Below are 14611 nucleotides of genomic sequence, written 5' to 3' on the forward strand. Positions count from 1 at the left end.
AGACCGCACCACCCGCCTTTCCACACCCCACTCTCTCTCCTCACCCACATGCCTGTGCTCTCGGAGGAGGATCACCCTCAGACAGAAAGCGGGTGCCCACTAGCACTACATACCTCGCAAGCAGCAGCAAGGCCCTCTGGCCTGGAGGCAGCTGGCTACCCCATCTACTCTCACGGCAGAAGCACCTGCTCTAATCCAAGGCCACACCCACCCTCCCTTCCACCCAGATGGGACATTACCACAAAAAACACACAAAAACTGAAGAGTCAGAAGGAGGGGCTCCGAACCCCTTCCCGACTGTCCCAGGCAGTCTCTCAGGATCACTCTCCCCACTCAGTCAGGCCACACCCTCCCAGCAACCCTTCCTGGCAGCCCTCCCCAACAGAGGTGCCCCAGCCCGCCCTTCCCTGGACTGCAGCAGGGCCTGGAGTCAGCTCCTGGCTTTCCCTTCCTTATCAAGCTCGCTGGGGGCCCACACAACCTCTACCCCCACCGGCTTTTCTGGCTTTGCCACTCCCAGCTCAAACTGGGCTCCAGGTGAGCCCACAGTCCCTCTTAGAGCCCTTCCCCAGCCCAGGTCCTTAACTCTTAGGGCAAGGCCCCTCCCAGCAGGAAGCACAGCCTGGCCGTGCCAGGCAGAGTCAAACTGACCCGGCTGGTTCTGGTTCTGAAGCCCCTAACCAGGAGCCAGGATCGTGTTGGGGAGGGGGCTCTCTGCCCTGCCCCTCCCTGCTAAGATCTCAGAGCCCTCCAGACTCCACACCACAGGGATCTGGAGTCAAAGGCATTTACAAAACCTCCAGCCCCAGCCTGAACAGTAGCTTACTTGCAGCCCCAGCAAGTTAACCTCCAAGTCTCATTTCCCATCTATAAGAGAAGACTATGTGGTGCTGAACTGGAAGGATTCCGAGAAAACGCACCAGTGCATCTATCCCCAGCCTTAAGGCCCACCACTTGTTGGTGAGTCTGTGAGTGCCACAGGGTAGAGACCAGCATAATTTAGTCTAGCCACAGGGGCTGCGCCCCGCATTTGTGCTCAAAAACGCTGTTGAGTCAAAAGCTTATGAAAGCCTGACAGGCGCTGGGCACGCAGTGGGCGCTCCCAGGCCAGCTCTTCGAAACACACAGCATCCGCAGGGCCATGCTCCTGTCACTGCTCTCCTGACTGTCTCCGCAGCCACACTCCACACTGGTTGCTGCCCTTCCCAAACTGAACACACTCCCCCGCGAAAACCCTTCTCCTACAGCCCACCTGAACTCAGCAAGGCATCCAGAGCTCTCGTCCAGCCCAGCGCCAGCCCCTCCCTCCGTGCCTCGCAGCCACCATCCCCACACTGCCCTCTGTGCTGCATTTGTCACAGTGCCAGCCCTTATCACCCCATCTTACAATCATTTGTTTGCTTGTCTGTCTTCTCCAGGCTGAGCTCTGGAGGGCAGTGATACGTGAATGTAAACTCAAGTTCTGTTCCCATTTTAGAAATCGGGACACTAAGGCTCAGAGAGTCAATCACTGTCCAAGGTCACACCAAGAGTAAACGGCAGAGCCAGCGTCATGCTCCAGGCTTTCTAAGTCCAGCTCCCCTCTTACTGCCCCGCAGGAATCCCTCCTCAGCCAGGCTCCGAAGGCCGTTGAAAGGTGTCTTCTTCCCAGGAAGCAGGCGCAGCCAGGAAGAACCCCCACCCTCTTAGTGATCAGGGCCCGGGAGCAGTGGCCCTCAGGCCCCGTGGGCAAGGCAAGCAAGTGATGGGGTGGGGCTGACTGCTGCAGGCCAACAGGCCAAGCAAAAGGGCAGAACCACAGGTCCCCTGGGTAAACTGAACTTTATTCCTTCCTCACTCCTCTGACTCTCCAGAACTGCCCAGCCAGCCCTTCTCTGGGGGCTAGCTGCTGATTAAAAGGCACTGGCCCCACCCCCCACCCCCACCCCCAGACCTGACCCTGGCAAACAATAAGGACTCTGGGAAGGCAGCAGGCCTGTCAGCTCAATAATGCAAAACCCTGTTGCTCTGAGTCCACGACAGCTGACTTCAAGTGGATCGGAGGCTGTGCTTATTAACAAAATGAGAAATCTGATCTATGGAGAGAAAACACTACGTGAGGATTAATCCAGGACTGCAGCTTGTGGAGAAGGCTGGGCTGCTGGCCAAGACCAGGGAGTGAGAACAGGATCGTGCCTACCTGTCCCCAGAGCAGGTACGCACAGCAGGACAGAACGCATCACCTCTGCCCCACCTGCGCCTCCTCTTCTCCTTCCAGCAATCTTTTGGGTTTTGCTTTAATTAAAGGCCTGGCTCCCTCGGGCTGCTTCTTCCTCTACGGAGAGCCAGCAACCAGAGGGAGATTTTTCTTTTCAGGAATCGCTCGTAAAAGCAGAGTGACTAATCTACAAGTCCCAACAACTGGCAGGAAAACACTGCAGGGAGAAATTCTGGGCGCACACCAGCACTCGAGTCAAACGGCAAGAGAAGCTGGGCAATAGGTGCTCGGCAACACCCCAAAACTGGCCTGCAGGAAGCCAGGAGCCAAAGGAAAGCAGGCCAACCTGGCAGCTCTGACCCTGAAGGCAGGCAGGCAGTTGGGGAGCCCCTTCCCAACCTTCAGAGTCTACCGCCTGCTCACGAGACCTAGAGATTTCCATAATAAACCCAAGAGCACGGGACTGAAGGTTCACTCGCAGTCCGGGGCCAAAGGACTCAGTTGGGCCCCCAAGTATCACCCTCCCATCCCCCCCTGGGCGCTAAGAGACCTGGAAACCAGCAATCTCACCACACAGCTTTGTCCCTAGAGGCAGGCCAGAGGCCGGCCCATCTGCTTTTTTTCAGGCCACTCCAGCAACCCTGCTCTGCTAAGTGTACACTCCCTCCTTGAGCCAGGGCTACAGACTGGCCACATGGCCTATGGTCCTGAAAATGTCTGCTGAAAGGCCCAGGGAGTCCAGACGCTGGTAGATGGGAATGGAAGGGAAGTAAAGCCAGGAGCCAGGAAGCAACAAATGCTAGCTGCAGAAACGTCCTGGATTTGGGTTCCCAGCTCCATCCCTCCATCCGGGGTCCCTGGAGAACAGCTCCAAGTTCAGCCTAGAAGCCCTGGAGGCCCCTCCACTACCTGCCAGCTCTCCCCCTCCCCCAACCACAAGAGGCACAGCAATCCCCACATCAGTCAACGATCCACCGCAGGATTCCTATGGGCCAGGCTCTGCCCCTCCCCCCCACCACATATGTCAGAGGGGTGGCCTCCCTTCGTTACACCCCTCCTGCTATTGAGGACGGGTGGTGGGGGGGGAAGCCGGGAACCTAGCTTTCCAGATGTGCTTGGCAACTCCTACCAGAAAAGACACTTAGAGGTAGAGGGAATAGGAGAAGACATGGATAAATAACTTCAAAGCCGTTTCAGCCCATCCGGATCAGCACTGGGCTCCCTTCCCCAGGCAGTCCCACGCTGTTCTGGGTGGGGCCGCTGGGAGCATTATCTGGCCTCCTTCCCTCCTCTCCACAGTCACTGCCCCCCAGGGAGAAGCATCTCCGCCTCCCCCCGCCCCCCTACCAGCTAGGCCTGTGCGAATATGAACCATCTTGGTAGATAAACAGAGAGTGACAAGCTGAGGCCCTTCAGCCCCCTCCCTCTGCCAGCCAGTCCCCTCCCCCTGCCAACCGACCCCCCTCCCCCCAACCCATCTCTCTTCCTGCCAAGCGACTGCCTACAGGAGAGGTCTGGGGGCAGGGCAGCGAGCCCACCAGCCTCAGGGCCTGGCCCTCTGGGAGCAGCCCCTCCAGGCCTGCCCCTGCTCAGGCCAGTCTTCCAACGGGGAGGAGGCAAGGGAAAGGGACCGCAGACGGTGCAGGGCCGCAATCCTGGAAATAGCAAAATCCCCCTGCGAGGGGCGGCCGCGGACGCAGTGCTGTTTGCATAATGGGAGCCCGCCCGCCTGTCAGGCAGCGCAGCTCGCCCGACGCTGTTCGGATTAGATTGCTAATGAAAAGGCACAAAGAGCCGGCGCCCGCTCGCCCGCCGACCCCCGCTCCGCAGACTGCGTCCCGGCGCGGCGCGGCCCCGGGAGCTTTGTGCCGGGCCCCTGCCGCCCGCGCCCCACCGGGCACCCGGCCACAAAGCGGCCCGGCCGGGTCGGCTCTGGGGGTCCCGCGTGCGCCCCAGCCCAGCCCAGCGGACGCGCGCGCCCCGCCCACGCGCGCAGCCCCACGTCGGCCGAGCGCGCGCCCGCCCACGCCCCTCTCCCCGGGGGCGCGCCCGCCCGCGGCCCCCGCCCGCGCCCCCTCCGCCTCCTACTACCCCTCACCTCGTGTGCGTCGGCGGCGGCGCTCCGCCCGCCGGCCGGCCGGCCCTGCCGCGGCCCCTCGTCCTCGGCGCCCGGCCCGCGCCGCCCGCGCCCGCCCCGTCCGCCCGCCGCCGGCCCGGCTCGGCTCCCCGCCCAGCGCGCCCCGAGCGCCGCTCACAGCTGCCCGCCCGGCGCCATCTTGGAAGCTTGTGACGTCGGCGCCGCCTGCTCACCCCTGACCCACATCTGAATGGGCGAGCTGCGGGCGGGCCGGCCGGGGCGGGGCCTGGGGGCGGGCCGGGGGCGGGGCGGCCGGCCGAGCGGTCCGAGCGCTGGGCGGGGCGGGCGGGCGCTGGACGGCGCCGGGGGGAGGGGCGCGCGGAAGGAGCCCGAGACCCAGACCGTGGGCGCCCGGCGGGACCCCGACTGTAGGTGCGGGGCCGGGACCGCGATCTCGACTCCAAAACACCCAGACCGCACACAGCCCAGGAAGAGGACTCTGGCCCCCATCAGGCACACGCCCACCTCCCACGCTTAGAGCTGGCCCCCTTTGAGCCTAACCCTGACCCCTCGGAATCCCCCATCAGGGACCCCTAGCAGCCTGCGTCCCACTTCCAGGATCCCTTCGCACCCCCGCGCCGCAACCCCCGCGGGGCCCCAGCGTCAAAGGCGCAGCCCCAGGGTACTGCAGGCGGCGTGGTCTGGGCTCCCGGGGAGGCCTGGGCCGTTTGGGTCCGGAGGAGAAGGGGAGCCCCCTGATCCCAGCGCCCCCTGGGGTCCCGCGCCCGCAGCCGCGCAGGCCTGCCCTACCTGCTCAGAGGGCGCGGAGGTCGCGAGCACGCTGTGCGCAGCCAGCCCCTTCCGGTGACCGCAGCCCCTCGCAGGCCCCTGGGGTCAAGCGACGCGCCTAAGCTGGCCTGTCCGGACCCAGGCTCGTGGCGGTCGTTCACATGGCCTTCGGAGGGGCTGGAGCCGGCCGCGAGCCGGGCCACTTCTCCAGGGAGTTACTTAATGGACTTCTTTCTACTTTGAACAGCAAACAAAGGAATCCCCCACTGTCAAAGTCTGAGAGGAACCCCGATTTGCCGTGCAGGGAAGTTGTGCCCTAGCGTAGTCAAGATGGAAAGCCATTTCAGTAACCCCTCAGGAAGGCTGGTTACGTGACTGTTCTTTCCAAATTAAGTTTAATGTATAAGTTTAATATAATCCTAACGGGACATTTCTTAGATTTAACAAAATTCTAAGTTCACGTGGAAGAATAAATAGCCAAAACCAGGTATCATTTCTCCCCTTGGGAACAAAAAAAGGAATGAGGATGGACTTTCCCTAACAGATAATATATATATTAAAAAGCTGCTGCAGCCAATTCAATGTGGTACAGACCAGGTAACAGAATAGAAAGCTCAGAAACAGATCCTAGAAAAGGTAAGAACATAATAAATGAAAAAGGACATTTCAAACATCAGTGAAGAAGGAAAGGAATATTACACGAATAGAGCTCCACAGAAGACTCACTCTCCGAAGAAACTACTAAAAAATTATCAGTGCTCTACTAACCAAAGACATGCAAATGAAAACTACAAGACGATGGCGGTTTTTGTTTTTATCAAATTACGAATCAGTTTGAAATGATAACCTCTAAACACAGGCAGGGGTCTGGGGGGCAATCACTCTAATATACTGTTGAAAGCATATAAATTTCCTCAAAATTTCTAAATATGAATATGGTAGTATAAGCCAAAAATAAAAATCTTTTAAAATGATCATACCCCCTTGAACCAGTAGTAACTCATCTTCCGGGATTCTTTTCTTTTTCTTCTTTTTTAAAGATTTTATTTTTCCTTTTTCTCCCCAAATCCCCCCCCAGTACATAGTTGTAAATTTTAGTTGTGGGTCCTTCTAGTTGTGGCATGTGGGATACCACCTCAGCATGGCTTGACAAGTGATGCCGTGTCCATGCCCAGGATTCGAACCTGGGCAACCCTGGGCCATGGAAGCCGAGTGCGTGAACTTAACCACTCGGCCACAGGGCCGTCCCCTGGGATTCTTTTCTAAAGAAAATAACCTTATTTGCAGACTGTGTGCTTGATTATCTCTCTAACCAAACAGTCACTTGTGTTTCATGGGTTTTTTTTTTTGAGGAAGATTAGTCCTGAGCTAACTACTGCCAATCCTCCTCTTTTTGCTGAGGAAGACTGGCCCTGAGCTAACATCCTGAGCCCATCTTCCTCTACTTTATACGTGGGACGCCTACCACAGTATGCCTTTTGCCAAGCAGTGCCGTGTCCACACCTGGGATCCGAACCGGCGACCCCCGGAACACCAAGAAGCAGAATGTGTGAATTTAACCACTGTGCCACTGGGCCAGCCCATCACTTGTTTTATTTACATTTGAAAATTAATGTACTATCATATTTTTCAAGTGTCGTAATAATGAAAAAATCATACGTAAACTAAGTGTCTGATAATAAGGGATTGGTTAAACAGCCTACACGATAGAATATTAAGCAATCACTACGAATGGTATTTGTAAGGGCGTTTATGATCTAGAAATGTGCAAAGGATATTAAAAAAGCAAACTACAAATTTGTATGTAGCAGATGTATGCAAGATAACGATCTAAGGGGCAGCAAATGAAGGAGATGCGTCAAAATAATTACAGAGGTTGTCTCGGAGTTGGGATTTTTTTTCATACACATGTCTATTTTAGTGTGTGTTTTACTATAAAAGTAACGTTTCTGATCGGAACAATTCTACCTGTACTAAAATACGTTTTTAAAAAGTTACTAGTTCTCCCCGCTTTCCTACTTCTATCTGTCCTCTGAAGTAACATTAACATGTATCTTGACTTCCTTCTCTGAGATCTTTTTTGAAACTATCAAATAATGTGCTATATAAACAGTAAGTCAGGGGCTGGCCTGGTGGCGCAGTGGTTAAGTCCACACATTCTGCTTCTCAGTGGCCCAGGGTTCACCGGTTCGGATCCCGGGTGCAGACATGGCACCACTTGGCAAAAGCCATGCTGTGACAGGCGTCCCACATATAAAGTAGAGGAAGATGGGCGTGGATGTTAGCTCAGGGCCAGTCTTCCTCAGCAAAAAGAGGAGGATTGGCAGTAGTTAGCTCAGGGCTAATCTTCCTCAAAAAAAAAAAAAAAACCGTAAGTCACTATAGAACTTATGCTACATTTGCTCTTTGTCCCCTGAGAATCTATCATAGACATCTTTCTAGTTCATGTCCATAACTCATCCTTTAATAGCTGACAAAGATTGCAGAGTCTGGGGGTTAAATAAACACTTCCTTTAACTATGGCTAGTTCAGTTTATTTACAGTACTATTAAAAAATTTTTAAAGCCCTAGGGTATATATCTTTGCATACTCCTGCCTTTACTTGTATAGAATAGCTTACTAGAAGTAGAACCTATGGGTCAAATGTTATGTGGGCGTTTTCAATTTTAATGGGTTTGCGAGGATACCTCCCCAAGGTGAGGTAGAAATTCATGTCCTGTGGGTGAGTTATTTTTTCTGCTTCTTTAACTTTGCTGAACATTCCAAGTTTTCTATACTTAGTACATATTCCTTTTAAAATCAGAAAGAAAGAAAGAAAAAAGTCCAAGGGGGAGAAAACAAGGTTTCTGAATCGCGGTGAGCTAGGCTCTCCCCGTCCCTGTCCTGGTCACTAGGCGGCCTTGCACGATCTGCCCGCCTCCAGTGCCCACTCATACGCCTATTTCCTGCCAAGCACTTATACCGTCCAAGCACCGTTACTCTCTGGCTTCTAGTGCAATATTACGTAAAGACTTAAAACTTGGTGGAAAGTTTTGAAATAGTATTGAGTGAAAATAGCAGATTTCAAAATTTTGTTCTCACTGAGAGCAACCCTGTAAAACTATGTTTGGGTGGAAGGTAATACAGAAATATGAAAACCACAAAGCCGTAGGAATAGGAAAACCATCAAGAACTAGGTGTATTTTATGGATTGGAAGAATAAACATAGTTAAAATGTCCATACTACCCGAAGCAATCTACAGAGACAATGCAATCCCAATCAGAATCCCAATGACATTCTTCGTGGAAATAGAACAAAGAATCCTAAAATTCATATGGGGCAACCAAAGCCCCCGATTTACTAAGGCAATCCTGAGAAAAAAGAACAAAGCTGGAGGCATCACAATCCCTGACTTCAAAACATACTACAAAGCCGTAGTGATCAAAATGGTATGGTACCAATACAAAAACACACACAGATCAATGGAACAGAACTGAAAGCCCAGAAATAAAACCACACGTCTACAGACAGCTAATCTTCGACAAAAGTACCAAGAACATACAATGGAGAAAAGACAGTCTCTTCCATAAATGGTGTTGGGAAAACTGGACAGCCACATGCAAAAGAACGAAGGTAGACCATTATCTCACACCATACACAAAAATACACTCAAAATGGATCAAAGACTTGAAATAAGTCCTGAAACCATAAAATTCCTGGAAGATATTATAGGTAGTACACTCTTTGACATCCAGCTGGATCTTTTTGAATACCATGTCTTCTCAGACAAAGGAAACAAAAGAAAAAATAAACAAGTGGGGCTTTGTGAGACTAAAGAGCTTCTGCAAGGCAAAAGAAACTATGATCAAAACAAGGAGACAACCCACCAATTGGGAGAAAATATTTGCAAATCATATATCTGACAAGGGGTTAATCTCCATAGTATATAAGGAACTCACACAACTGAACAATAAAAAACACAAGGGGCCAGCCCGGTGGAGCAGTGGTTAAGTTCGCACGTTCCACTTCGGGGTCCTGGGGTCCGCCAGTTCTGATCCGGTGCGGACATGGCTCTGCTCATCAAGCCATGCTGTGGTAAGCATCCCACATATAAAGTAGAGGAAGATGGGCATGGATGTTAGCTCAGGGCCAGTCTTCCTCGGCAAAAAGAGGAGAATTGGCAGCAGATGTTAGCTTAGGGCTTATCTTCCTCAAAAGAAAAAAAAAAGGACTAGAAGTGTTTTGGGTCCCAACTCCCTCTGGATTTTCTGTGTGTCTAGTACAGGACCTAACATCTCTGATCATCCTTCCTCATCAGTCATCTGAAAATAATAAAGGCTCTGGCCCTCGGGGCTCTCACTAGGCTTCAGTGAGATGAGGCTGGCAAGTAGAGTAGAAAATTGGCTCCGGCAAGCGCTGGGTAAGGGAACTGTGGTCACTATGTCCCAGAGGATGGATCAAGTAAGGATGGGAAAGCTGAGTTGTTACTTTTACCATCATCTTTTCTCAATAAAAAACTGAAAGAAAACAAGTATACAAAATATCCCAAAAGGGTAAATCCTAGCTCCTTAACATGACAGCCAGATTTAACAAATAAAAAACCCAGGATGAGGATTGGCCCCGTTGCCGAGTGGTTAAGTTCTCGTGCTCAGCTGCGGTGGCCCAGGGTTTCGCCGGTTCAGATCTTGGGTGTGGACATGGAACCGCTCATCAGGCCATGTTGAGGCAGCGTCCCACGTGCCACAACTAGAAGGACCTGCAGCTAAGATATACAACTATGTACTGGGGGGTGGTTTGGGGAGATAAAGCAGGAAAAAAAAACCCAAAAAAAACCAGGATGCCCAGTTAAATTTGAATTTCAGATAAATAACTAACAATATTTCTTTGGAAGATTAGCCCTGAGCTAACATCTGCTACCAATCCTCCTCTTTTTGCTGAGGAAGACTGGCCCTGAGCTAACATCCATACCCATCTTCCTCTACTTTATATGTGGGACGCCTGCCACAGCATGGCTTGACAAGTGGTGCCACGGCCGCACCCAGGATTCAAACCGCCAAACCCCAGGCCGCTGAAGCGGAACATGTGCACTTAACCTCTGTGCCACCGGGCCAGCCCCATAGCAATAATATTTTAATGTAAGTATGTCCCGTGCAATATCACATCTCACCTCGCCCCATCCCAGGCTCAAGCCACATTGGAAAACTCTGTTCCTTGTACATGCTGTGATCTCTCCTCCCGCCTCTGGGCAATAGCACCCGCAGAACCTCCTGCCTGTGCCATCCTTCCTTCTTCTTCCCTTCTGCTACTCAGCTCAGATAGCCTTTCCTTCAGGAAGTCTTCCCTCATCCCAGGCTGCTCCCCCTTGTGCAGTCCTGATGCTGCTGCTGGGCAGTTGCAAGAGCAAGAAGACTTCATTGTGTTCATTCTTGTCGACCCAGTACGCAGCTCATGCCTGACACCAAATAGGTGCCCAATTAAAATTCAAACGAATGAATGAATTTCCTCCCCACCCCCCTTCTCTCCTGCCACAGTGCACTCCACCTGCTGTTCCCCTAGCCAGGCAGGGTTCATCCATTCCTTGTCATAGAGAATCCACTGTGGGTGGTACACGCAGGAGACAGAGTGGCACTGCAGAAGCTTAGTGTTCAAGTCACTCAACTGGGCGGCAGAGTGTCTCTTGCAAGAGCACCAGCCCCACCCAAATTCTGGTTGCTAACACTGGCTCCCAACATCGAGCGCTCTCTCTATGTCCACATGTAGAGTTAACGTCACACACACGGGCTAGCTGTTCCTCAGGACCGCCTATGAGATGGGCGCCGTTACTATCCCACTTTATAGATGAGAAAACCGAGGCTCGAAGAGGTTAAGTTGCACAGCTAAACTCAGACCCTGGCCCTTCTTAAAACAGCACATCATCTGAAGAAAGTCCCCCAGTGTACATATCCCAACAGTGAAGGCCATGCCTTGGGCGGGGGTAGGGGGGCTGCCATCCCACAGCTCCAGGCAAAGCCAGGCACCCTGAACCCAAGAAAGCCCATACACTCCACTGTCATTCAATCAACAGATGCTGACACTGATGACAAGGTAGGCACCAGGCTAGTGAACAGCACAGGGGTGCTCTCTGGGCCCAGAAGACCACGGTCAAGTCAGGAGAGGAGAGAATACTCACAGGGGGTCTGGAGCTGGACAAGGACAGCCACCCTTCACTCTCCCTCCTCCTTCCTTATACCCCTCCCAGTCCCTGCGCCATCCTTGGTGATGTATGCATTTCCTTGCTCAGCTCTCTCACCCTCACTAGAACCCTAGAACGTGAGCTCCACAAGAGCCAGAATCATCCACTGTTCACTGCTGCAGCTGGTGCCTAGGATAGGGCCAGGCACCTATGTGGTCAATAATGATTCCATGCACATGTGAATTAACAGGTAGGACCTGATGGCCAAACCTTAGCGGGAGGCAGGGTACAGCCAGGCAGGGGTGCAGCATGTACAAACCCCTGAAGGAGAGAGGGCTTTCTGAGGCACCCAGACAAAGCTGGCAGAGCAGGTGCCAACCAGGTGGGACCGTGAGGTGTGATGACGGCCAAGAGGTGGGGAGCATCGTCAGCCCAGGCCAGCTTCGGGAGTCTTGAATAAATCCGCACTGGAGGAGTGTGGAGGAGCCCACTCCACCAGTCACCTGGGGAAGGCAAGACAGCCCTGGAACCCAGCGGAAGGCCGTGTCACTGTCACCAGGCACATAGGCGAAGAAGCAGGAAAGGTTTACTGTTAAGTTAGCCAGGACATTCTGCTAAGTGGAAGAAGCAAGATGCAAAACAGTATGCACAATATAACCGCATCTATAGTTTTAGAAATTATCTACGTGTTTCCATTCCTATAGCTGCTTGTACATTCCTGCAGAAAGAGGGGTATGGGGCAGGGGAGGAGGGAGGTCACATTTAACTCAACGTACTGCCGTATTGTTGGAATTGTGACATCAGGTCTGTGTGCTACTTTTGCTATTTTTTAGAGAAATAATTGTGAAATAAAGAAAAAGGAAAATCTGGGGCTGGCCCCCTGGCTGAGTAGTTAAGTTCACGAGCTCCGCTTCAGCGGCCCAGGGTTTTGCTGGCTTGGCTCCTGGGCGCCGACCTAGCACCGCTCATGTAGCCATGCTGAGGTAGTGTCCCACATAGCAGAACTAGAATGGCTTACACCTAGGATCTACAACTGTGTACTGGGGGGCTTTGGGGAGAAGGAGGAAAAAAAAGATTGGCAACAGATGTTAGCTCAGAGCCAATCTTTAAAAAAAAAGAAAAAAGAGAAAAAGGAAAATCTCAGTGAGGCTCCCCTTTCTTGGGAAGCTTTGTCTGCCCCTACTTGGTCGCAAACTCTCCCTCCTGATCAGCTCCCCACTTGCCCTTTGGTTTCCTGGTTGCCTCCACCGTTAGACCGGTAGAGTCTGTTGTGGGGTCTGTCTGCAGGACACTCTGGCCCCTGCACCTGGCCCAGGTGAATGGATGGATGAAGGAGGGGCCCCAGTCATGGCTCTGAGATGGGAAGGGTGGAGACAAAGGTGGGTAGGCCTGTGTTTCTGTGGGAAGCCAATGGAGAGGCAGTTGGATCTGGATCCAAATCCTGGCTGTGCCACTGACCAGCCAGCTGCCCCGGGGCTGATCTCTCTCAGCCTTAGTTGTTTCACCTGTAAAATGGGGCTGAGAGCCCTGTGTGTGCCATTGGCTCAGACGGAGCAGGCAGAAAGCCCAGCAGAGCATCAGCAGAAGGCCAGTGAGGGAGGAGTGGGCAGGGAGAGTTCCCCAGGGCGAAAGGTGGCGCCCAGGTGAAGACTGCTCCACTTCCCTGGTGAGGTTCCTTGCCAGCAGCTGAGGGGGGCAGGAGTGGAGAAAACAGGGAATCCCAGCTGGTAGACTGGTCCTGGAGCACCAAGAACCTCCTGGGAGCTCTCCTCATATAGCCAGAAGGCTGGGAGTGACCAAGGCCACACATTGGGGAGGGCTTGGAATTTCCAAATTCCAGCTTTGCAGTTTTCTTTGGGGAGGCTTCTCCCATCACCAGGGCCCAGTGCGGCTTCCTGTGGCAGTGGGGGAGGGAGCCAGCTCCCTCATGGCCAGGACACCAGGAAGCCCCTGGGCTGGGACAGCAGCATCTGGTCACAGTCACGAGGGAGGCTGGGCCCAGCCGCTCTTATCTTGCCTGACCTTGTGGAGGCTGACCACTCCCTCCTTCTGGAAAATGTGGCCCCCTGCCCTTTCCGAGGCCTCTTTCTCCTTAAATCCCAATGGCCCTTGCGTGGGGCCCCAGCGCCCAATTCTACCCCTTGGCCCACCACCTTGGGGTGCCTTTGCTGGCCCCAGCCCATGGCCACCTTTCAGATGCCTCCCTTGGAGACCCCGGGGCATCTCTGACTCAGCAGTCTGGGCCTGCCCTGCTGCCCTCTCCCTCCCCCAGTGTAGCTCCACAGGGGGCCCTGTTGCCCAAGCCCTAACTACTGGCCACTCCCCAGCACCTCCTGCCCACCCCCTCCACCAGCTCTACCAATTTGAATTCCTGACTATCCCTCCCTCTGGCCTCCTCCCTAGACCCAAGCCCTGCCCCCAGGCTAGGAGAAGGAATCTCCAGATAAGGGCAAGGGGCAAAGGGACACACCTGGGTCTGGACCCCCAGCTCTGCCACCAACTTCCTGAACAACCTCGAAGAATATCCTCCCCTCTCTGAGCCTGACTTTCCCCATCTGTAAAAGGGGAAAATAATTACACCATCTGGACAGGGTGGCCGCAAGCAGTACGTGAGCTAAGGCACACGGCGAGGGCCCCAGAAACGTCAGTTCTCATTGCGAATTGTGGCCACCAAGAGCCCCAGGCCAACCCTTTCTTGAGGCGGTCTTTGTTACAAGCCAGCAGCTGCCTTTCCTAAGTTAGGAACAGGTCAGTCCACAAACCCCTATGCCTGCTCCACACCAGCTCCGGATGCCTGCATTGAGGGTACAAGGGGGAGTAAAACCCAGTGTGATGGGGGAGGAAGCCGAGTGAATGAGTAATTCCAGGACACAGGGATTATGCCTGGAGGCTGTCCATACACATGGGAGGGGCGGCTAAATCCAGTAAGGGTGGGGCGGGATGAGGAAGCTGCCCCATGACAGGATGGAGGGCACTTTTGAAGGACATCTTGGACTGAGCTGGCTGAAAGGGTAGGACAGCCCAAAGGCCAATTTTATTTCACTTTATTTTTATTTTTTTGCCGATGAAGATTCGCCCTGAGCTAACATCTGTACCAATCTTCCTCTGTTTTGTATGTGGGTTGCCGCCACAATGTGGTGAGGTGGTGTAGGTCCATGCCCAGGATCCGAACGCAGGCTGCCCAAGAGGAACATGCCAAGCTTAACCACTAGGCCACAGGGCTAGCCCTTGGAAGGCCAATTATAGGGAACAGGAAATTGAGTCTGAGAGTCAAGAAACTGCCTGGATTGGTGCCAGCCCGGTGGTGCAGTGGTTAAGTTCGCACGTTCCGCTTTGGCGGCCCGGGGTTCACCGGTTCGGATCCTGGGTGCAGACATGGCACTGCTTGGCACGTCG

General features: G+C 53.5%; 1 protein-coding gene across 1 annotated transcript in view; it reads right to left on the reverse strand.

Moving 5' to 3' along the window:
• Positions 1-4426, reverse strand: part of HIC2 (HIC ZBTB transcriptional repressor 2) — a 29182-nt gene extending 24756 nt beyond the window's left edge. The window contains exon 1 of the mRNA XM_070626880.1: positions 4296-4426. The gene's annotated coding sequence lies outside the window, so the exon portion shown is untranslated. The remainder of the gene's footprint in view (positions 1-4295) is intronic.
• Positions 4427-14611: the final 10185 nt, after the last annotated feature.

This window comes from Equus przewalskii, chromosome 7, assembly GCF_037783145.1.
Source record: "Equus przewalskii isolate Varuska chromosome 7, EquPr2, whole genome shotgun sequence".
In the NCBI taxonomy this organism is placed as follows: Eukaryota; Metazoa; Chordata; class Mammalia; order Perissodactyla; family Equidae; genus Equus; species Equus przewalskii.